The sequence below is a fragment of the Oncorhynchus kisutch genome, linkage group LG6, assembly GCF_002021735.2.
Source record: "Oncorhynchus kisutch isolate 150728-3 linkage group LG6, Okis_V2, whole genome shotgun sequence".
NCBI classification, from domain to species: domain Eukaryota; kingdom Metazoa; phylum Chordata; class Actinopteri; order Salmoniformes; family Salmonidae; genus Oncorhynchus; species Oncorhynchus kisutch.
Genome location: NC_034179.2, coordinates 1,727,123 through 1,749,403, shown reverse-complemented (window position 1 = coordinate 1,749,403; position 22,281 = coordinate 1,727,123). Strand labels below are relative to the sequence as shown.

The 22,281-nt window shown below is 48.4% G+C and overlaps 1 protein-coding gene across 1 annotated transcript in view; it reads right to left on the bottom strand.

The window, feature by feature from the left end:
- cntfr (ciliary neurotrophic factor receptor) overlaps positions 1-22,281 on the bottom strand; it is a 530,571-nt gene that overhangs the window by 323,889 nt on the left and 184,401 nt on the right. The gene's annotated exons all lie outside the window — the stretch shown is intronic.

Here is a 22,281-nt window from a genome sequence, read left to right as displayed (position 1 = left end):
TTTCAATCTTTAAACTCTCTCTGCCTTGCTCAATCATTCAATCTGTCACTACGTCTCTCTCCGTGCTTCTCTCTCTCTCTCTCTCTCTCTCTCTCTCACACTCCCTCTCTTTCTCTCTCCTTGCTTCTCTCATTTTCTCTCAGGGCTAACACTCTACATGACTACAGGGCTAAGCAAACTTAGGCGTGACATGCCTTCAACAAACGCTGACACTTCACCTCCAATTATATTTGATGAAATTATGAAAGACAATAGTCTTTCCAATAACTGACCAAATATAATGCCAATAGTCTTTCCAATAACTGACCAAATATAATGCCATTTTACAGTAAACAAATTGACAACATGCTTTCAACACGCTTATAGGGAAGGACATTCAACAAGCACAGCACTTGCACAAATGACTGGCTATTTTGTTAGACTCAGCTATATCATAACAGTTCCTGTCTCTTCATAAAGACACATCCCTACTGTTCTCTTCCTTTCATGAGATGTCCCATTGAAGCTTTTTAAAGGAGTAGTAACATCAACCGCTCCTTTCATGAGTTCTCCCATTGAAGCAAGATCAAAGTTTGGACTATCAATCTGTTGCTTTTAGAACTGGTGGGAGGGTTTACAATATTAAATAACCATTTCAAGTTTAAAACAACACCAAAGATTGGAGAATATTATTCTACTCTATATATATATATTAACCAAACGTCACACTCCCTTTGCCCCAGTCCCCCAACTTTTCTGACCGTTTCCGCATGTAATGGCTGAGGGAAAGATTTCGTGTGTATATATCTTTGTGCTCCATTTAGTTAGTCTGCCTTTTAATTGGTTTGTGTAATCATTACAATGAGGAACGGAAGCTATACCACCGAGATGGTCCATATCAGACCTGGAGCCAAAGAGCAGCAGAAACCCTTTACAACTACTACCATGTCTGACAGCAGAACAAAACGAAGCAGTGTGAGAACACAATGGGAAGATGTGCAGTGAAATGGGAACATTAGTCTGGTCAGGGTTGGGCTCAATTCCATTTTATTTTCAGTCAATTCCAAGAAGTACACAGAAATTCCAATTCTCTCCAATGGGTGTTACCCGGATGGCGTTTCAACGAGGATACATTAGTATTGGAATAGGACTTTGGTTTTCTTTCTGAATTGACAGAAATTGAAATGGAATGACCCCAACCCTGATTCTGATTGTACTTGAAATCCCCAAAGTTTCTCAGCTGTTTATGGAAAGACAACATTAATGGAGACGGGTAGAGGATTGTAAATCACAGGAAATGTATTCTCTAGTTCAATGCTTTTGCAAGGTACTAAGGTGATTCAAACTGTATCCATTTCCCACTCGAGTTACCATAATACTGCAATCATTAGGACCTCATCCAGTCTGCAGAAGAAGAGAGTGTTACTCTGCTCAATTTGACTACAAAGTCATATGAAACAGACCAGGAGTTCGGCCTTTCTACTTCCTGTTTTTATAATGATCTGACCAGTTCTACCTTAGGGATGTATAACAAATGCCACCCTATTCCCTATATAGTGCACTATTGGCTCTGGTCTAAAGTGGTGCACAATATAGGGAAGAGGGTTCCATAGGGCTCTGGTCTAAAGTAGTGCACAATATAGGGAATAGGGTTTCATAGGGCTCTGGTCTAAAGTAGTGCACTACATAGGGAATAGGGTTCCATAGGGCTCTGGTCTAAAATAGTGCACTATATAGGGAATAGTGTTCTATAGGGCTCTGGTGCACAATATAGGGAATAGGGCTCCATAGGGCTCTGGTCTAAAGTAGTGGACAATATAGGGAATAGTGTTCTATAGGGCTCTGGTCTAAAGTAGTGCACAATATAGGGAATAGGGTTCCATAGGGCTCTGGTCTAAAATAGTGCACTACATAGGGAATAGGGTTCCATAGGGCTCTGGTCTAAAGTAGTGCACTACATAGGGAATAGGGTTCCATAGGGCTCTGGTCTGAAGTAGTGCACTATATAGGGAATAGGGTTCCATAGGGCTCTGGTCTAAAGTAGTGCACAATATAGGGAATAGAGTTCCATAGGGCTCTGGTCTAAAGTAGTGCACTACATAGGGAATAGGGTTCCATAGGGCTCTGGTCTAAAATAGTGCACTATATAGGGAATAGTGTTCCATAGGGCTCTGGTGCACAATATAGGGAATAGGGCTCCATAGGGCTCTGGTCTAAAGTAGTGGACAATATAGGGAATAGTGTTCTATAGGGCTCTGGTCTAAAGTAGTGCACAATATAGGGAATAGGGTTCCATAGGGCTCTGGTCTAAAATAGTGCACTACATAGGGAATAGGGTTCCATAGGGCTCTGGTCTAAAGTAGTGCACTACATAGGGAATAGGGTTCCATAGGGCTCTGGTCTAAAGTAGTGCACTATATAGGGAATAGGGTTCCATAGGGTCTGGTCTAAAGTAGTGCACTACATAGGGAATAGGGTTCCATAGGGCTCTGGTCTAAAGTAGTGTGCTATATAGGGAATAGGGTTCTATAGGGCTCTGGTCTAAAGTAGTGGACAATATAGGGAATAGGGTTCTATAGGGCTCTGGTCGAAGGTAGTGCACTATATAGGGAATAGGGTTCTATAGGGCTCTGGTCTAAAGTAGTGCACTATGTAGGGAATAGGGTTCTATAGGGCTCTGCTCAAATGTAGTGGACAATATAGGGAATAGGGTTCTATAGGGCTCTGGTCTAAAGTAGTGCACTATATAGGGAATAGTGTTCTATAGGGCTCTGGTCTAAAGTAGTGCACTATATAGGGAATAGGGTTCTATAGGGCTCTGGTCTAAAGTAGTGCACTATATAGGGAATAGGATTCTATAGGGCTCTGGTCTAAAGGAGTGGACAATATAAGGAATAGGGTTCTCTATGGCTCCGGTTCAAAGTAGTGCACTATATAGGGAATAGGGTTCTATAGGGCTCTGGTCTAAAGTAGTGCACTATATAGGGAATAGGGTTCTATAGGGCTCTGGTCTAAAGTAGTGCACAATATGGGGAATAGGGTTCTATAGGGCTCTGGTCTAAAGTAGTGCACAATATAGGGAATAGGGTTCTATAGGGCCCTGGTCTAAAGTAGTGCACTTTATAGGGAATAGGGTTCTATAGGGCTCTGGTCTAAAGTAGTGCACAATATGGGGAATAGGGTTCTATAGGGCTCTGGTCTAAAGTAGTGCACAATATAGGGAATAGGGTTCTCTAGGGCTCTGGTCTAAAGTAGTGCACAATATAGGGAATAGGGTTCTATAGGGCTCTGGTCTAAAGTAGTGTACAATATAGGGAAAAGGGTTCCATAGTGCTCTGGTCTAAAGTAGTGCACTATATAGGGAATAGGGTTCCATAGGGCTCTGGTCTAAAGTAGTGGACTATATAAGGAATAGGGTTCTATAGGGCTCTGGTCTAAAGTAGTGCACAATATAGGGAATAGGGTTCTATAGGGCTCTGGTCTAAAGTAGTGCACTATATAGGGAATAGGGTTCTATAGGGCTCTGGTCTAAAGTAGTGTACAATATAGGGAATAGGGTTCCATAGGGCTCTGGTCTAAAGTAGTGCACTATATAGGGAATAGGGTTCCATAGGGCTCTGGTCTAAAGTAGTGGACTATATAAGGAATAGGGTTCTATAGGGCTCTGGTCTAAAGTAGTGGACAATATTACAATGATGAACGGAAGCTATATAGTCCCTATATAGTGCACTACTTTAGACCAGAGCCCTATGGAACTCTATTCCCTATCTGGTGCACTACTTTAGACAAGAGCCCTATAGAACCCTATTCCCTATATAGTGCGATACTTTAGACCAGAGCCCTATTCCCTATATAGTGCACTACTTTAGACCAGAGCACTATGGAACCCTATTCCCTACATGGTGCACTACTTTAGACCAGAGCCCTATAGAACCCTATTCCTTATATAGTGCGCTACTTTAGACCAGAGCCCTATTCCCTATATAGTGCGCTACTTTAGACCAGAGCCCTATTCCCTATATAGTGCACTACTTTAGACCAGAGCCCTATTCCCTATATAGTGCGCTACTTTAGACCAGAGCCCTATTCCCTATATAGTGCGCTACTTTAGACCAGAGCCCTATTCCCTATATAGTGCACTACTTTAGACCAGAGCCCTATTCCCTATATAGTGCGCTACTTTAGACCAGAGCCCTATTCCCTATATAGTGCACTACTTTAGACCAGAGCTCTATTCCCTATATAGTGCGCTACTTTAGACCAGAGCCCTATTCCCTATATAGTGCACTACTTTAGACCAGAGCCCATAAGGCTCTATATAAGAAATAGGATGTCATTTAGGACACATTCTGTCTGCTTCTCTCTCTCTCTCTGTCAGTCTAGAAGTGGTATTTAGCTCATCAAAGCAGGAACAATACTCTAGATATGTGGCAGCTGAGAATATTTTACTTAATGGTGGCCTCTGGCTCTCAGCATCCCCACTCAGCCTCAGAATCCTCCTTCTTATCCACACATTTAGGACCTCATATTTATTTATTAATTTCTTATTTCTCCTAGAAGCTGAATAGGCGTGTTGGCTGGTTAATTAAAATGTATAATTCATTGCTGTATTGAATGGTTTCCTGCTTCTCTTTGTGAAGTCCAGTGGAAATTTGCATTTAAATTGGAAATCCCATTGAATTGTGCAGGGATATGTTTTGGTATGATGCATCACAGAATAGAAGGATGAGAGGAGGAGAGGAAGGGAGGAATATTTCACTGACAGCCCAGTTTTATCCCCCTCCCGCCCATCTGGAAGACAAACACCGGTTTATGCTGCCTGTCTTCCTGCCTTCAACTGATAGAAATAACACTCTGTGAGAGGGGATGGATGTGTCTGACTGTTCCCGTACGGAAGGCAGGCTCTCATGTGGTAGCTACAGTTTGGGATGTTTGGCTGAGCATTAGGAACTGCTACCAACTCCAGCCAGGAAAGCTGCATTCCAAACCGCCACCTATCCCCTATGGGCCCTGGTCAATGGTGCCATTTGGGACACACTACAGCTGTAGTGTTATGAAGTCCAGTCATATAACAGTATTTGTTTCCATCCCTCCATACAGTCTATGTTCCTCTGAAAGCGTTCTACACCCACATACATCCACCAGCCCTACATCTCCAGTCTCACTGGCCCTGGAACTGACCCTGGAACTGACCCTGGAACTGGCCCTGGAACTGACCCTGCCACTGACCCTGCCACTGACCCTGGAACTGGCCCTGGAACTGACCCTGGAACTGACCCTGCCACTGACCCTGGAACTGACCCTGCCACTGACCCTGCCACTGACCCTGGAACTGGCCCTGGAACTGACCCTGACCCTGACCCTGGAACTGGCCCTGGAACTGGCCCTGGAACTGACCCTGACCCTGAAACTGACCCTGGATCTGACCATGACCCTGGCACTGACCCTGCAACTGACCTTGGAACTGACCCAGTCTTCAACTGACAGAACACTCCAATAGTCTGATTAGTCTTCAACTGACAGAACACTCCAATAGTCTGATTAGTGTTCAACTGACAGAACACTCCAATAGTCTGATTAGTCTTCAACTGACAGAACACTCCAATAGTCTGATTAGTGTTCAACTGACAGAACACTCCAATAGTCTGATTAGTCTTCAACTGACAGAACACTCCAATAGTCTGATTAGTCTTCAACTGACAGAACACTCCAATAGTCTGATTAGTGTTCAACTGACAGAACACTCCAATAGTCTGATTAGTCTTCAACTGACAGAACACTCCAATAGTCTGATTAGTGTTCAACTGACAGAACACTCCAATAGTCTGATTAGTGTTCAACTGACAGAACACTCCAATAGTCTGATTAGTGTTCAATTGACAGAACACTCCAATAGTGTGATTAGTGTTCAACTGACAGAACTCTCCAATAGTCTGATTAGTGTTCAACTGACAGAACACTCCAATAGTCTGATTAGTGTTCAACTGACAGAACACTCCAATAGTCTGATTAGTGTTCAACTGACAGAACACTCCAATAGTCTGATTAGTCTTCAACTGACAGAACACTCCAATAGTCTGATTAGTCTTCAACTGACAGAACACTCCAATAGTCTGATTAGTCTTCAACTGACAGAACACTCCAATAGTCTGATTAGTGTTCAACTGACAGAACACTCCAATAGTCTGATTAGTGTTCAACTGACAGAACACTCCAATAGTCTGATTAGTGTTCAACTGACAGAACACTCCAATAGTCTGATTAGTGTTCAACTGACAGAACACTCCAATAGTCTGATTAGTCTTCAACTGACAGAACACTCCAATAGTCTGATTAGTGTTCAATTGACAGAACACTCCAATAGTGTGATTAGTGTTCAACTGACAGAACACTCCAATAGTCTGATTAGTGTTCAACTGACAGAACACTCCAATAGTCTGATTAGTGTTCAACTGACAGAACACTCCAATAGTCTGATTAGTGTTCAACTGACAGAACACTCCAATAGTCTGATTAGTGTTCAACTGACAGAACACTCCAATAGTCTGATTAGTGTTCAACTGACAGAACACTCCAATAGTCTGATTAGTGTTCAACTGACAGAACACTCCAATAGTCTGATTAGTCTTCAACTGACAGAACACTCCAATAGTCTGATTAGTGTTCAACTGACAGAACACTCCAATAGTCTGATTAGTGTTCAACTGACAGAACACTCCAATAGTCTGATTAGTGTTCAACTGACAGAACACTCCAATAGTCTGATTAGTGTTCAACTGACAGAACACTCCAATAGTCTGATTAGTGTTCAACTGACAGAACACTCCAATAGTCTGATTAGTCTTCAACTGACAGAACACTCCAATAGTCTGATTAGTCTTCAACTGACAGAACACTCCAATAGTCTGATTAGTCTTCAACTGACAGAACACTCCAATAGTCTGATTAGTGTTCAACTGACAGAACACTCCAATAGTCTGATTAGTGTTCAACTGACAGAACACTCCAATAGTCTGATTAGTGTTCAACTGACAGAACACTCCAATAGTCTGATTAGTGTTCAACTGACAGAACACTCCAATAGTCTGATTAGTCTTCAACTGACAGAACACTCCAATAGTCTGATTAGTGTTCAATTGACAGAACACTCCAATTGTGTGATTAGTGTTCAACTGACAGAACACTCCAATAGTCTGATTAGTGTTCAACTGACAGAACACTCCAATAGTCTGATTAGTGTTCAACTGACAGAACACTCCAATAGTCTGATTAGTGTTCAACTGACAGAACACTCCAATAGTCTGATTAGTGTTCAACTGACAGAACACTCCAATAGTCTGATTAGTGTTCAACTGACAGAACACTCCAATAGTCTGATTAGTGTTCAACTGACAGAACACTCCAATAGTCTGATTAGTCTTCAACTGACAGAACACTCCAATAGTCTGATTAGTGTTCAACTGACAGAACACTCCAATAGTCTGATTAGTGTTCAACTGACAGAACACTCCAATAGTCTGATTAGTCTTCAACTGACAGAACACTCCAATAGTCTGATTAGTGTTCAACTGACAGAACACTCCAATAGTCTGATTAGTGTTCAACTGACAGAACACTCCAATAGTCTGATTAGTGTTCAACTGACAGAACACTCCAATAGTCTGATTAGTCTTCAACTGACAGAACACTCCAATAGTCTGATTAGTGTTCAACTGACAGAACACTCCAATAGTCTGATTAGTGTTCAACTGACAGAACACTCCAATAGTCTGATTAGTGTTCAACTGACAGAACACTCCAATAGTCTGATTAGTGTTCAACTGACAGAACACTCCAATAGTCTGATTAGTCTTCAACTGACAGAACACTCCAATAGTCTGATTAGTGTTCAACTGACAGAACACTCCAATAGTCTGATTAGTGTTCAACTGACAGAACACTCCAATAGTCTGAATATATGTTTGAATGTAACCTTTATTTAACTAGGCTAGTCATCTCTGTTCATAATTTGGCCTTTATGACAGCTGAATACATGGATCTATAATCACCACCTCAAGCCATTTATTTTCCTCTCTCCAAAAAATTAAACTGCTCCCCAACATCAAGTTTCCCGGTGCTGAGACACTAACTATCTAATCAATCACTCAGGACCCAGGTTTCACTATTGATTACAAAGGCTATACATTTTTAGGCTATACATGTGGATGGCACTTGGCTATACATGCTGGCTTTCCCTCGACACAAAGTGAATAATGATGCTCTAAAGACCATGTAAATGATGTCATAGTGGAGTCTAGGAACTGCTACCATAGACCATGTAAATGATGTCATAGTGGAGTCTAGGGACTGCTACTATAGACTTTGTAAATGATGTCATAGTGGAGTCTAGGGACTGCTACTATAGACCATGTAAATGATGTCATAGTGGAGTCTATGGACTGCCACTATAGACCATGTAAATGATGTCATAGTGGAGTCTAGGGACTGCTACTATAGACTATGTAAATGATGTCATAGTGGAGTCTAGGGACTGCCACTATAGACCATGTGCATGATGTCATAGTGGAGTCTAGGGACTGCTACTATAGACCATGTAAGTGATGTCATAGTGGAGTCTAGGGACTGCTACTATAGACTTTGTAAATGATGTCATAGTGGAGTCTAGGGACTGCTACTATAGACCATGTAAATGATGTCATAGTGGAGTCTAGGGACTGCTACTATAGACTTTGTAAATGATGTCATAGTGGAGTCTAGGGACTGCTACTATAGACCATGTAAATGATGTCATAGTGGAGTCTATGGACTGCCACTATAGACCATGTGCATGATGTCATAGTGGAGTCTAGGGACTGCTACTATAGACTATGTAAATGATGTCATAGTGGAGTCTAGGGACTGCCACTATAGACCATGTGCATGATGTCATAGTGGAGTCTAGGGACTGCTACTATAGACCATGTAAGTGATGTCATAGTGGAGTCTAGGGACTGCTACTATAGACCATGTAAATGATGTCATAGTGGAGTCTATGGACTGCCACTATAGACCATGTAAATGATGTCATAGTGGAGTCTAGGGACTGCTACTATAGACTATGTAAATTATGTCATAGTGGAGTCTAGGGACTGCCACTATAGACCATGTACATGATGTCATAGTGGAGTCTAGGGACTGCTACTATAGACCATGTAAGTGATGTCATAGTGGGGTCTAGGGACTGCTACTATAGACCATGTAAATTATGTCATAGTGGAGTCTATGGACTGCCACTATAGACCATGTAAATGATGTCATAGTGGAGTCTAGGGACTGCTACTATAGACTATGTAAATGATGTCATAGTGGAGTCTAGGGACTGCTACTATAGACCGTGTAAATGATGTCATAGTGGAGTCTAGGGACTGCCACTATAGACCATGTAAATTATGTCATAGTGGTGTCTAGGGACTGCTACTATAGACCATGTAAATTATGTCATAGTGGAGTCTAGGGACTGCTACTATAGACCATGTAAATGATGTCATAGTGGAGTCTAGGGACTGCTACTATAGACCATGTAAATGATGTCATAGTGGAGTCTAGGGACTGCCACTATAGACCATGTAAATGATGTCATAGTGGTGTCTAGGGACTGCTACTATAGACTATGTAATTTATGTCATAGTGGAGTCTAGGGACTGCTACTATAGACTATGTAAATAGTATTGGAGGCTGGGTGGAGGAAGCTGGGTGGGTGGAGGAGACTGGCTGGGTGGAGACTGGCTGGGTGGAGGAAGCTGGCTGGGTGGAGGAGGCTGGGTGGGTGGAGGGGGCTGGGTGGAGACTTGTTGGGTGGAGAAGGCTGGTTGGGTGGAGGAGGCTGGGCGGTGGAGGAGGCTGGCTGGGTGGAGACTGGCTGGGTGGAGGGGGCTGGCTGGGTGCAGGACGCTGGCTGGGTGGAGACTGGCTGGGTGGAGGAGGCTGGTTGGGTGGAGGTGGCTGGCTGGGTGGAGGAGGCTGGTTGGGTGGAGGTGGCTGGCTGGGTGGAGGAGGCTGGGTGGCTGGCTGGGTGGAGACTGACTGATGGGAGTTGGCTGGCTGGGTGGAGGAGGCTGGGTGGCTGGCTGGGTGGAGACTGACTGGGTGGTGGAGGCTGGGTGGAGGAGGCTGGCTGGATGGAGGAGGCTGGCTGGCTGGGTGGTGGAGGCTGGGTGGAGGAGGCTGGCTGGGTGGAGGAGGCTGGGTGGTGGAAGCTGGCTGGGTGGAGGAGGATGGGTGGGTGGAGGTAGCTGGCTGGGAGGAGGAGGCTGGGTGGGTGGAGGGGGCTGGGTGGAGACTGGTTGGGTGGAGGAGGCTGGGTGGGTGGAGGAGGCTGGCTGGGTGGGTGGGTGATGGAGGCTGGGTGGGTGGAGGAGGCTGGCTGGGTGGGTGGTGGAGGCTGGTTGGGTGGAGGTGGCTGGCTGGGTGGAGGAGGCTGGGTGGCTGGCTGGGTGGAGACTGACTGATGGGAGTTGGCTGGCTGGGTGGAGGAGGCTGGGTGGCTGGCTGGGTGGAGACTGACTGGGTGGTGGAGGCTGGGTGGAGGAGGCTGGCTGGGTGGAGGAGGCTGGGTGGCTGGCTGGGTGGAGGAGGCTGGCTGGGTGGAGGAGGCTGGGTGGTGGAAGCTGGCTGGGTGGAGGAGGATGGGTGGGTGGAGGAAGCTGGCTGGGAGGAGGAGGCTGGGTGGGTGGAGGGGGCTGGGTGGAGACTGGTTGGGTGGAGGAGGCTGGTTGGGTGGAGGAGGCTGGGTGGGTGGAGGAAGCTGGCTGGGTGGGTGGGTGATGGAGGCTGGGTGGGTGGAGGAGGCTGGCTGGGTGGGTGTTGGAGGCTGGCTGGGTGGAGGTGGCTGGCTGGGTGGAGGAGTCTGGGTGGCTGGCTGGGTGGAGACTGACTGGGTGGAGGAGGCTGGTTGGGTGGAGGTGGCTGGCTGGGTGAAGGAGGCTGGGTGGCTGGCTGGGTGGAGACTGACTGGGTGGTGGAGGCTGGGTGGAGGAGGCTGGCTGGGTGGAGACTGGCTGGGTGGAGGGGGATGGCTGGGTGGAGGAGGCTGGCTGGGTGGAGGAGGCTCGGTGGGTGGGTGGATGAGGCTGGGTGGTTGGAGGGGCAGGGTGGAGACTGGTTGGGTGGAGGAGGCTGGTTGGGTGGAGGAGGCTGGGTGGGTGGAGGAGGCTGGCTGGGTGGAGGGGCTAGGTGGAGGAGGAGGCTGGCTGGGTGGTGGAGGCTGGGTGGAGGAGGCTGGCTGGGTGGAGGAAGCTGGCTGGGTGGAGGAGGCTGGGTGGGTGGAGAAGGCTGGGTGGGTGGAGGAAGCTGGTTGGCTGGTGGAGGCTGGGTGGAGGAGGCTGGCTGGGTGGAGGAGGCTGGCTGGGTGGTGGAGGAAGCTGGCTGGGTGGGTGGGTGGGTGATGGAGGCTGGGTGGGTGGAGGAGGCTGGCTGGGTGGGTGGGTGGTGGAGGCTGGGTGGAGGAGGCTGGCTGGGTGGAGGAGGCTGGCTGGCTGGCTGGGTGGTGGAGGCTGGGTGGAGGAAGCTGGGTGGAGGAAGCTGGCTGGGTGGAGGAGGCTGGGTGGGTGGAGGAAGCTGGCTGGGTGGAGGAGGCTTGTTGGGTGGTGGAGGCTGGGTGGAGGAGGATGGCTGGGTGGAGGAGGGTGGGTGGGTGGGTGGAGGAAGCTGGCTGGGTGGAGGAGGCTGGCTGGGTGGGTTTGTGGAGACTGGTTGGGTGGAGGAGGCTGGGTGGGTGGCAGAAGCTGGCTGGGTGGAGGAGGCTGGGTGGGTGGAGAAGGCTGGGTGGGTGGAGGAAGCTGGTTGGCTGGTGGAGGCTGGGTGGAGGAGGCTGGCTGGGTGGAGGAGGCTGGCTGGGTGGACAAGGCTGGCTAGGTGGAGGAGGCTGGGTGGGTGGGAGAAGCTGGCTAGGTGGAGGAGGCTTGTTGGGTGGTGGAGGCTGGGTGGAGGAGGCTGGCTGGGTGGAGGAGGGTGGGTGGGTGGGTGGAAGAAGCTGGCTGGGTGGAGGAGGCTGGCTGGGTGGAGACTGGTGTGGTGGAGGAGGCTGGGTGGGTGGAGGAGGCTGGCTTGGTGGAGGAGGCTGTCTGGGTGGGTGGAGGAGGCTGGCTGGGTGGGTGGAGGAGGCTGGCTGGAGGAAGCTGGCTGGTTGGAGGAGGCTGGCTGGGTGGTGGAGGCCGGGTGGAGGTGGCTGGGTGGAGGAGGCTGGCTGGGTGGAGGAGGATGGCTGGCTGGGTGGGTGGGTGGAGAGTGTTTGGGTGGTGGAGGCTGGTTGGGTGGTGGAGGCTGCTTTGAGGAGACTGGGTGGAGATGGCTGGATGGAGGAAGCTGGCTGTTTGGAGGAGAATTGCTGGGTGGTAGAGGCCGGGTGGAGGAGGCTGGGTGGAGGAAGCTGGCTGGTTGGAGGAGGCTGGCTGGGTGGTGGAGGCCGGGTGGACTAGGCTGGCTGGGTGGAAGAGGCTGACTTGGTGGGTGGACGAGGCTGGCTGGATGGGTGGTGGAGCCTGGGTGGGTGGTGGAGGCTGGGTGGGTGGTGGAGGCTGGTTGGGTTTTGGAGGTTGGGTGAAGGAGACTGGCTGGGTGGGTGGGTGGTGGAGGTTGGGTGGTGGAGGCTGGCTGGGTGGGTGGGTGGTGGAGGCTGGGTGGGTGGAGGAGGCTGGCTGGGTGGGTGGTTGAGTTTGGCTGGCTGGCTGGCTGGGTGGGTGGGTGTAGGAGGCTTGCTGGGTGGGTGGAGGAGGCTGGCAGGGTGGGTGGTGGAGGCTGGGTGTGTGGAGGAGACTGGCTGGGTGGGTGGAGGAGGCTGGCTGGGTGGGTGGGTGATGGAGGCTGGGTGGGTGGAGGAGGCTGGCTGGGTGGGTGGAGGAGGCTGGCAGGGTGGGTGGGTGGTGGAGGCTGGGTGTGTGGAGGAGACTGGCTGGGTGGGTGGAGGATGGGTGGGTGGATGATGGAGGCTGGGTGGGTGGAGGAGGCTGGCTGGCTGGGTGGGTGGGTGGGTGGGTGGAGGAGGCTGGCTGGGTGGGTGGGTTGTGGAGGCTGGGTGGGTGGAGGAGGTTGGGTGGTGGAGGCTGGGTGGGTCGGTGGAGGAGGCTGGTTGGTTGGTTGGGTGGGTGGTGGGAGGCTGGGTGGGTGATGGAGGCTGGCTGGGTGGGTGGAGGAGGCTGGCTGGGTGGGTGGGTGGTGGAGGCTGGGTGGGTGGAGGAGGCTGGCTGGGTGGGTGGAGGAGGCTGGCTGGGTGGGTGGGTGGTGGAGGCTGGGTGGATGGAGGTTGGCTGGGTGGTGGAGGCTGCGTGGAGGAGGCTGGGTTGGAGGAGGATGGCTGGGTGGAGGAGGCTGGGTGGAGGAGGCTGGCTGGGTGGAGGAGGCTGCGTGGAGGAGGCTGGGTTGGAGGAGGATGGCTTGGTGGAGGAGGCTGGGTGGAGGAAGCTGGCTGGTTGGGTGGAGGAGGCTGGCTGGGTGGGTGGGTGGTGGAGGCTGGCTGGGTGGAGGTTGGCTGGGTGGTGGAGGCTGGGTGGAGGAAGCTGGCTGGTTGGTTGAGAATGGCTGGGTGGTGGAGGCCGGGTGGAGGAGGCTGGCTGGGTGGAGGAGGCTGCGTGGAGGAAGCTGGCTGGTTGGAGGAGACTGGCTGGGTGGTGGAGGCCGGGTGGAGGAGGCTGGCTTGGTGGGTGGGTGGTGGAGTCTGGCTGGCTGGGTGGGTGGAGGAGGCTGGCTGGCTGAGTGAGTGGAGGAGGCTGGGTGGCTGGGTGGGTGGAGGAGGCTGGCTGGGTGGGTTGAGGAGGCTGGCTGGCTGGCTGGCTGGGTGGGTGGAGGCTGGGTGGGTGGAGGAGGCTGGCTGGGTGGGTTGAGGAGGCTGGCTGGCTGGCTGGCTGGCTGGGTGGGTGGAGGCTGGGTGGGTGGAGGAGGCTGGCTGGCTGGCTGAGTGGGTGGAGGAGACTGGCTGGGTGGGTGGGTGGTGGAGGCTGGGTGGGTGGAGGAGACTGGCTGGGTGGGTGGGTGGTGGAGGCTGGGTGGGTGGAGGCTGGGTGCTGGGACCTGTTTCCAGACACCCTCTTCTTCATAACATTGCGGACAGTGTGATGAGGGGGAATGAGGTTGCAGCAGAGCAGGACTCTGTCATTAGGATTTTTTACTGTATGTTGTTCTACTGTAGCGTACAGTAACAAGCCCCGGAAGGTATGAATATAACAGAGAGCTGCAGTACACAGAGCACCACAGCCTTATTTACTGATGCTTAGGGTCAGTGGAGGCTGCTGAGGGGAGGACTGACTCCGTTCAGTGTAATGCATTGAACGGAGTCAATGGAATGGTATCAAACACATGGAAACCATACATCGGATGTATTTGATACCATTCCACAGATTCTGCTCTTGCCATTACCACAAGACCGTCCTCCCCAATTAGGGTGGCACCAACCTCCTGTGGTTAGGGTGTAAACAGCTCAGCTCAATGACTCATTGAAGGACCCTGTATATAGCCAGTGAACTGAGGACATGAACTGTGTGTGTGTGTGTGTGTGTGTGTGTGTGTGTGTGTGTGTGTGTGTGTGTGTGTGTGTGTGTGTGTGTGTCATGTTTCAAGTGTTTTATTGGCATGTGCACTAGTGTGCAGTGATGACGTTCTTGCCCTTTCCCAACAATACAATAATCACAGGGTCAGTAGTTATATACAGGGTCAGTAGTTATGTACAGGGTCAGCAGTTATATACAGGGTCAGTAGTTATATACAGGGTCAGTACTTATATACAGGGTCAGTTCCAGGGTCAGTAGCTATATACAGGGTCAGTAGTTATATACAGGGTCTGTAGTTATATACAGGGTCAGTATTTATATACATGGTCAGTAGTTATATACAGGGTCAGTTCCAGGGTCAGTTCCAGGGTCAGTAGTTATATACAGGGTCAGTTCCAGGGTCAGTAGCTATATACAGGTTCAGTAGTTATATACAAGGTCAGTAGTTATATACATGGTCAGTAGTTATATACAGGGTCAGTAGTTATATACGGGGTCAGTAGCTATATACAGGGTCAGTAGTTATATACAGGGTCAGTAGTTATATACAGGGTCAGTAGTTATATACAGGGTCAGTAGTTATATACAGGGTCAGTTCCAGGGTCAGTAGTTATATGCATGGTCAGTAGCTATATACAGGGTCAGTTCCAGGGTCAGTAGTTATATACAGGGTCAGTAGTTATATACAGGGTCAGTAGTTATATACAGGGTCAGTAGTTATATACAGGGCCTGTTCCAGGGTCAGTAGTTATATACAGGGTCAGTAGTTATATACAGGGTCAGTTCCAGGGTCAGTTCCAGGGTCAGTAGTTATATACAGGGTCAGTTCCAGGGTCAGTTCCAGGGTCAGTAGTTATATACAGGGTCAGTTCCAGGGTCAGTAGCTATATACAGGTTCAGTAGTTATATACAAGGTCAGTAGTTATATACAGGGTCAGTAGTTATATACAGGTTCAGTAGTTATATACAAGGTCAGTAGTTATATACAGGGTCAGTAGTTATATACAGGGTCAGTAGTTATATACAGGGTCAGTAGTTATATACAGGGTCAGTAGTTATATACAGGGTCAGTTCCAGGGACAGTAGTTATATACGGGGTCAGTAGCTATATACAGGGTCAGTAGTTATATACAGGGTCAGTAGCTATATACAGGGTCAGTAGTTATATACAGGGTCAGTAGTTATATACAGGGTCAGTTCCAGGGTCAGTAGTTATATGCATGGTCAGTAGCTATATACAGGGTCAGTTCCAGGGTCAGTAGTTATATACAGGGTCAGTAGTTATATACAGGGTCAGTAGTTATATACAGGGTCAGTAGTTATATACAGGGTCAGTAGCTATATACAGGGTCAGTTCCAGGGTCAGTAGTTATATACAGGGTCAGTAGTTATATACAGGGTCAGTAGTTATATACAGGGTCAGTAGTTATATACAGGGCCTGTTCCAGGGTCAGTAGTTATATACAGGGTCAGTAGTAATATACAGGGTCAGTAGTTATATACACGGTCAGAAGTTATATACAGGGTCAGTAGTTATATACAGGGTCAGTAGTTATATACAGGGTCAGTAGTTATATACAGGGTCAGTAGTTATATACAGGGTCAGTAGTTATATACAGGGTCAGTAGTTATATACAGGGTCAGTTCCAGGGGCAGTAGTTATATACAGGGGCAGTAGTTATATACAGGGTCAGTAGTTATATACAGGGTCAGTAGTTATATACAGGGTCAGTAGTTATATACAGGGTCAGTTCCAGGGTCAGTAGTTATAAACAGAGTCAGTAGTTATATACAGGGTCAGTAGTTATATATAGGGTCAGTAGCTATATACAGGGTCAGTAGCTATATACAGGGTCAGTAGTTATAAACAGGGTTGCTGATCTCTCTGTGGACACTACTGCCCCTGCTGACCTCTCTGTGGACTCTACTGCCCCTGCAGACCACTCTGTGGACTCTACTGCCCCTGCTGACCTCTCTCTGTGGACTCTACTGCCCTTGCTGACCTCTCTCTGTGGACTCTACTGCCCCTGCTGACCTCTCTCTGTGGACTCCACTGCCCCTGCTGACCTCTCTCTGTGGACTCTACTGCCCCTGCTGACCTCTCACTGTGGACTCTCTGCCCCTGTTGACCTCTCAATGTGGACTCTACTGCCCCTGTTGACCTCTCTGTGGACTCTACTGCCCCTGTTGACCTCTCACTGTGGACTCTACTGCCCCTGTTGACCTCTCACTGTGGACTCTACTGCCCCTGCTGACCTCTCTGTGGACACTACTGCCCCTGCTGACCTCTCACTGTGGACTCTACTGCCCCTGTTGACCTCTCACTGTGGACTCTACTGCCCCTGCTGACCTCTATGTGGACACTACTGCCCCTGTTGACCTCTCACTGTGGACTCTACTGCCCCTGTTGACCTCTCACTGTGGACTCTACTGCCCCTGCTGACCTCTCTGTGGACTCTACTGCCCCTGCTGATCTCTCACTGTGGACTCTACTGCCCCTGCTGACCTCTCACTGTGGACACTACTGCCCCTGCTGACCTCTCTGTGGACTCTACTGCCCCTGCTGACCTCTCTGTGGACTCTACTGCCCCTGCTGACCTCTCTGTGGACTCTACTGCCCCTGCAAGACATGGAAAACATACAGACACGCACACAGATTCTTAGACACACACACACACACAGATACTTAATTACACAGCCACCACACACACTCACCACACATAGAGATACTGTCACGCCCTGGTCTTAGTATTTTGTCTTTTCTTTATTCTTTTTGGTCAGGCCAGGGTGTGACATGGGTTATTTATGTGGTGTGTTTTTTTTGTAGGTAATGGGATTGTGGTGTAGTATAGTTGTCTAGAAAAGTCTATGGTTGCCTAGATTGGTTTTCAATCAGAGGCAGGTGTTTATTGTTGTCTCTGATTGGGAACCATATTTAGGCAGCCATATTCTCTGAGTGTTTCCGTGGGTGATTGTTCCTGTCTCTGTGTTTGTTTGCACCAGATAGGGCTGTTTTGGTTTTCCACGTTATGTTTATTGGTTTGTATTGTTCGTTATCATCTTTATTAAAGATGTTGAATAATAACCTCCTCTCTTTCACCGGAAGAAAACCTTAACAGATACATAGATGTACCCCTACACACACACACACACACAGGGGAAAATTAGATATACACACACACACAGCCCCCCCCAGAGATACTTCGACACACAGAAACCCCCCAGAGATGGCCAGAGAGCCAAACCCCACAGGATATCCAAACAGCCAACCCCCACAGGATATCCACACAGCCAAACCCCCCAGAGATAGCCACACAGCCCCTACCACCAGAGACACTTACTGTAGATACACAGCCCCCCCCCCCCAGAGATAGCTACATAGCCCCACCCCAGGGATAGCCACACAGCCACTCACCTATAGATAGTCAAACAGCCCCCCCCCTCCCCAGAGATAGCTACATAGCCACAGAACTGTTTCTGTTGACCATCAGTATGCTGGGTGGCTATAGAACTGTTTCTGTTGACCATCAGTATGCTGGGTGGCCACAGAACTGTTTATGTTGACCATCAGTATGCTGGGTGGCTATAGAACTGTTTCTGTTGACCATCAGTATGCTGGGTGGCCACAGAACTGTTTAAGTTGACCATCAGTATGCTGGGTGGCCACAGAACTGTTTATGTTGACCATCAGTATGCTGGGTGGCCACAGAACTGTTTATGTTGACCATCAGTATGCTGGGTGGCCACAGAACTGTTTAAGTTGACCATCAGTATGCTGGGTGGCCACAGAACTGTTTAAGTCGACCATCAGTATGCTGGGTGGCCACAGAACTGTTTATGTTGACCATCAGTATGCTGGGTGGCCACAGAACTGTTTAAGTTGACCATCAGTATGCTGGGTGGCCACAGAACTGTTTAAGTTGACCATCAGTATGCTGGGTGGCCACAGAACTGTTTAAGTTGACCATCAGTATGCTGGGTGGCCACAGAACTGTTTAAGTTGACCATCAGTATGCTGGGTGGCTACAGAACTGTTTCTGTTGACCATCAGTATGCCGCGTGGCCACAGAACTGTTTCTGTTGACCATCAGTATGCTGGGTGGCCACAGAACTGTTTCTGTTGACCATCAGTATGCCGGGTGGCTACAGAACTGTTTCTGTTGACCATCAGTATGCCGGGTGGCCACAGAACTGTTTATGTTGACCATCAGTATGCTGGGTGGCTATAGAACTGTTTAAGTTGACCATCAGTATGCTGGGTGGCTACAGAACTGTTTCTGTTGACCATCAGTATGCCGGGTGGCTACAGAACTGTTTCTGTTGACCATCAGTATGCCGGGTGGCTACAGAACTGTTTCTGTTGACCATCAGTATGCCGGGTGGCTACAGAACTGTTTCTGTTGACCATCAGTATGCCGGGTGGCTACAGAACTGTTTCTGTTGACCATCAGTATGCCGGGTGGCTACAGAACTGTTTCTGTTGACCATCAGTATGCCGGGTGGCTACAGAACTGTTTATGTTGACCATCAGTATGCTGGGTGGCTATAGAACTGTTTAAGTTGACCATCAGTATGCTGGGTGGCTACAGAACTGTTTCTGTTGACCATCAGTATGCCGGGTGGCTACAGAACTGTTTCTGTTGACCATCAGTATGTCGGGTGGCTACAGAACTGTTTCTGTTGACCATCAGTATGCCGGGTGGCTACAGAACTGTTTCTGTTGACCATCAGTATGCCGGGTGGCTACAGAACTGTTTATGTTGACCATCAGTATGCTGGGTGGCTATAGAACTGTTTAAGTTGACCATCAGTATGCCGGGTGGCTACAGAACTGTTTATGTTGACCATCAGTATGCTGGGTGGCTATAGAACTGTTTAAGTTGACCATCAGTATGCTGGGTGGCTACAGAACTGTTTCTGTTGACCATCAGTATGCCGGGTGGCCTCGAACCTCAGGATGCCGCACACAGCTGCCGTCTTACGGGCTCCTGACCAATCCTGCCATTTTGTGTTTGTTTTTTAACTTTGTTTTCATAATATTTCTGCCGTTATTTCCAATGACCGAAAATATCTTGTGGACATCAGCACAGTGATCACTAACCTTCATTTGGATGCAGATTTCTAGTCAGCAGCTCTGGACGTAGTGCTCATTCAAGACCAGGCCCTAATCCCCATGTTAATAGCCACGTTATTATCTGCTACCCCGTGTTAATAGCCATGTTATTACCTGGTACCCTGTGTTAATAGCCAAGTTATTACCTGGTACCCTGTGTTAATAGCCAAGTTATTACCTGGTACCCTGTGTTAATAGCCGCGTTATTACCTGCTACCCTGTGTTAATAGCCATGTTATTACCTGGCACCCCATGTTAATAGCCAAGTTATTACCTGGGACCCCGTGTTAATAGCCAAGTTATTACCTGGGACCCCGTGTTAATAGTCAAGTTATTACCTGGTACCCCGTGTTAATAGCCATGTCATTACCTGGTACCCCGTGTTAATAGTCAAGTTATTACCTGGTACCCCGTGTTAATAGCCAAGTTATTACCTGGTACCCCGTGTTAATAGCCAAGTTATTACCTGGTACCCTGTGTTAATAGCCAAGTTATTACCTGCTACCCTGTGTTAATAGCCAAGGTATTACCTGGTACACCGTGTTAATAGCCATGTTATTACCTGGTACCCTGTGTTAATAGCCACGCCACATTATTACCTGCTACCCCGTGTTAATAGCCAAGTTATTACCTGGTATCACGTGTTAATAGCCAAGTTATTACCGGCTACCTCCTTGTTAATAGCCAAATTATTACCTGGTACCCTGTGTTAATAGCCAAGTTATTACCTGCTACCCTGTGTTAATAGCCAAGGTATTACCTGGTACACCGTGTTAATAGCCACGTTATTACCTGCTACCCTGTGTTAATAGCCATGTTATTACCTGGCACCCCATGTTAATAGCCAAGTTATTACCTGGGACCCCGTGTTAATAGCCAAGTTATTACCTGGGACCCCGTGTTAATAGTCAAGTTATTACCTGGTACCCCGTGTTAATAGCCATGTCATTACCTGGTACCCCGTGTTAATAGTCAAGTTATTACATGGTACCCCGTGTTAATAGCCAAGTTATTACCTGGTACCCCGTGTTAATAGCCAAGTTATTACCTGGTACCCTGTGTTAATAGCCAAGTTATTACCTGGTACCCTGTGTTAATAGACAAGTTATTACCTGCTACCCTGTGTTAATAGCCAAGGTATTACCTGGTACACCGTGTTAATAGCCATGTTATTACCTGGTACCCTGTGTTAATAGCCACGCCACATTATTACCTGCTACCCCGTGTTAATAGCCAAGTTATTACCTGGTATCACGTGTTAATAGCCAAGTTATTACCTGCTACTCCGTGTTAATAGCCAAGTTATTACCTGCTACCCTGTGTTAATAGCGGCAGGGTAGCCTAGTGGTTAGAGCGTTGGACTAGTAACCGGAAGGTCGCAAGTTCAAACCCCAGAGCTGACAAGGTACAAATCTGTCGTTCTGCCTCTGAACAGTCAGTTAACCCACTGTTCCTAGGCCGTCATTGAAAATAAGAATTTGTTCTTAGCTGACTTGCCTAGTTAAATAAAGGTAAATAAAATAAATAGCCAAGTTATTACCTGCTACCCTGTGTTAATAGCCATGTTATTACCTGGTACCCTGTGTTAATAGCCATGTTATTACCTGGTACCCCGTGTTCATAGCCAAGTTATTACCTGGTACCCTGTGTTAATAGCCAAGTTATTACCTGGTACCCTGTGTTAATAGCCAAGCCACGGTATTACCTGCTACCCTGTGTTAATAGCCAAGGTATTACCTGTACCCCGTGTTAATAGCCAAGTTATTACCTGGTACCCCGTGTTAATAGCCATGTTATGACCTGGTACCCCATGTCAATAGCCAAGTTATTACCTGGTACCCCGTGTTAATAGCCAAGTTATTACCTGGTACCCTGTGTTAATAGCCACGTTATTACCTGGTACTCTGTGTTAATAGCCATGTCATTAGCTGGTACCCCGTGTTAATAGCCAAGTTATTACCTGGTACCCTGTGTTAATAGCCACGTTATTACCTGCTACCCTGTGTTAATAGCCATGTTATTACCTGGCACCCCATGTTAATAGCCAAGTTATTACCTGGGACCCCGTGTTAATAGCCAAGTTATTACCTGGGACCCCGTGTTAATAGTCAAGTTATTACCTGGTACCCCGTGTTAATAGCCATGTCATTACCTGGTACCCCGTGTTAATAATCAAGTTATTACCTGGTACCCCGTGTTAATAGCCAAGTTATTACCTGGTACCCCGTGTTAATAGCCAAGTTATTACCTGGTACCCTGTGTTAATAGCCAAGTTATTACCTGCTACCCTGTGTTAATAGCCAAGGTATTACCTGGTACACCGTGTTAATAGCCATGTTATTACCTGGTACCCTGTGTTAATAGCCACGCCACATTATTACCTGCTACCCCGTGTTAATAGCCAAGTTATTACCTGGTATCACGTGTTAATAGCCAAGTTATTACCGGCTACCTCCTTGTTAATAGCCAAATTATTACCTGGTACCCTGTGTTAATAGCCAAGTTATTACCTGCTACCCTGTGTTAATAGCCAAGGTATTACCTGGTACACCGTGTTAATAGCCACATTATTACCTGCTACCCTGTGTTAATAGCCATGTTATTACCTGGCACCCCATGTTAATAGCCAAGTTATTACCTGGGACCCCGTGTTAATAGCCAAGTTATTAC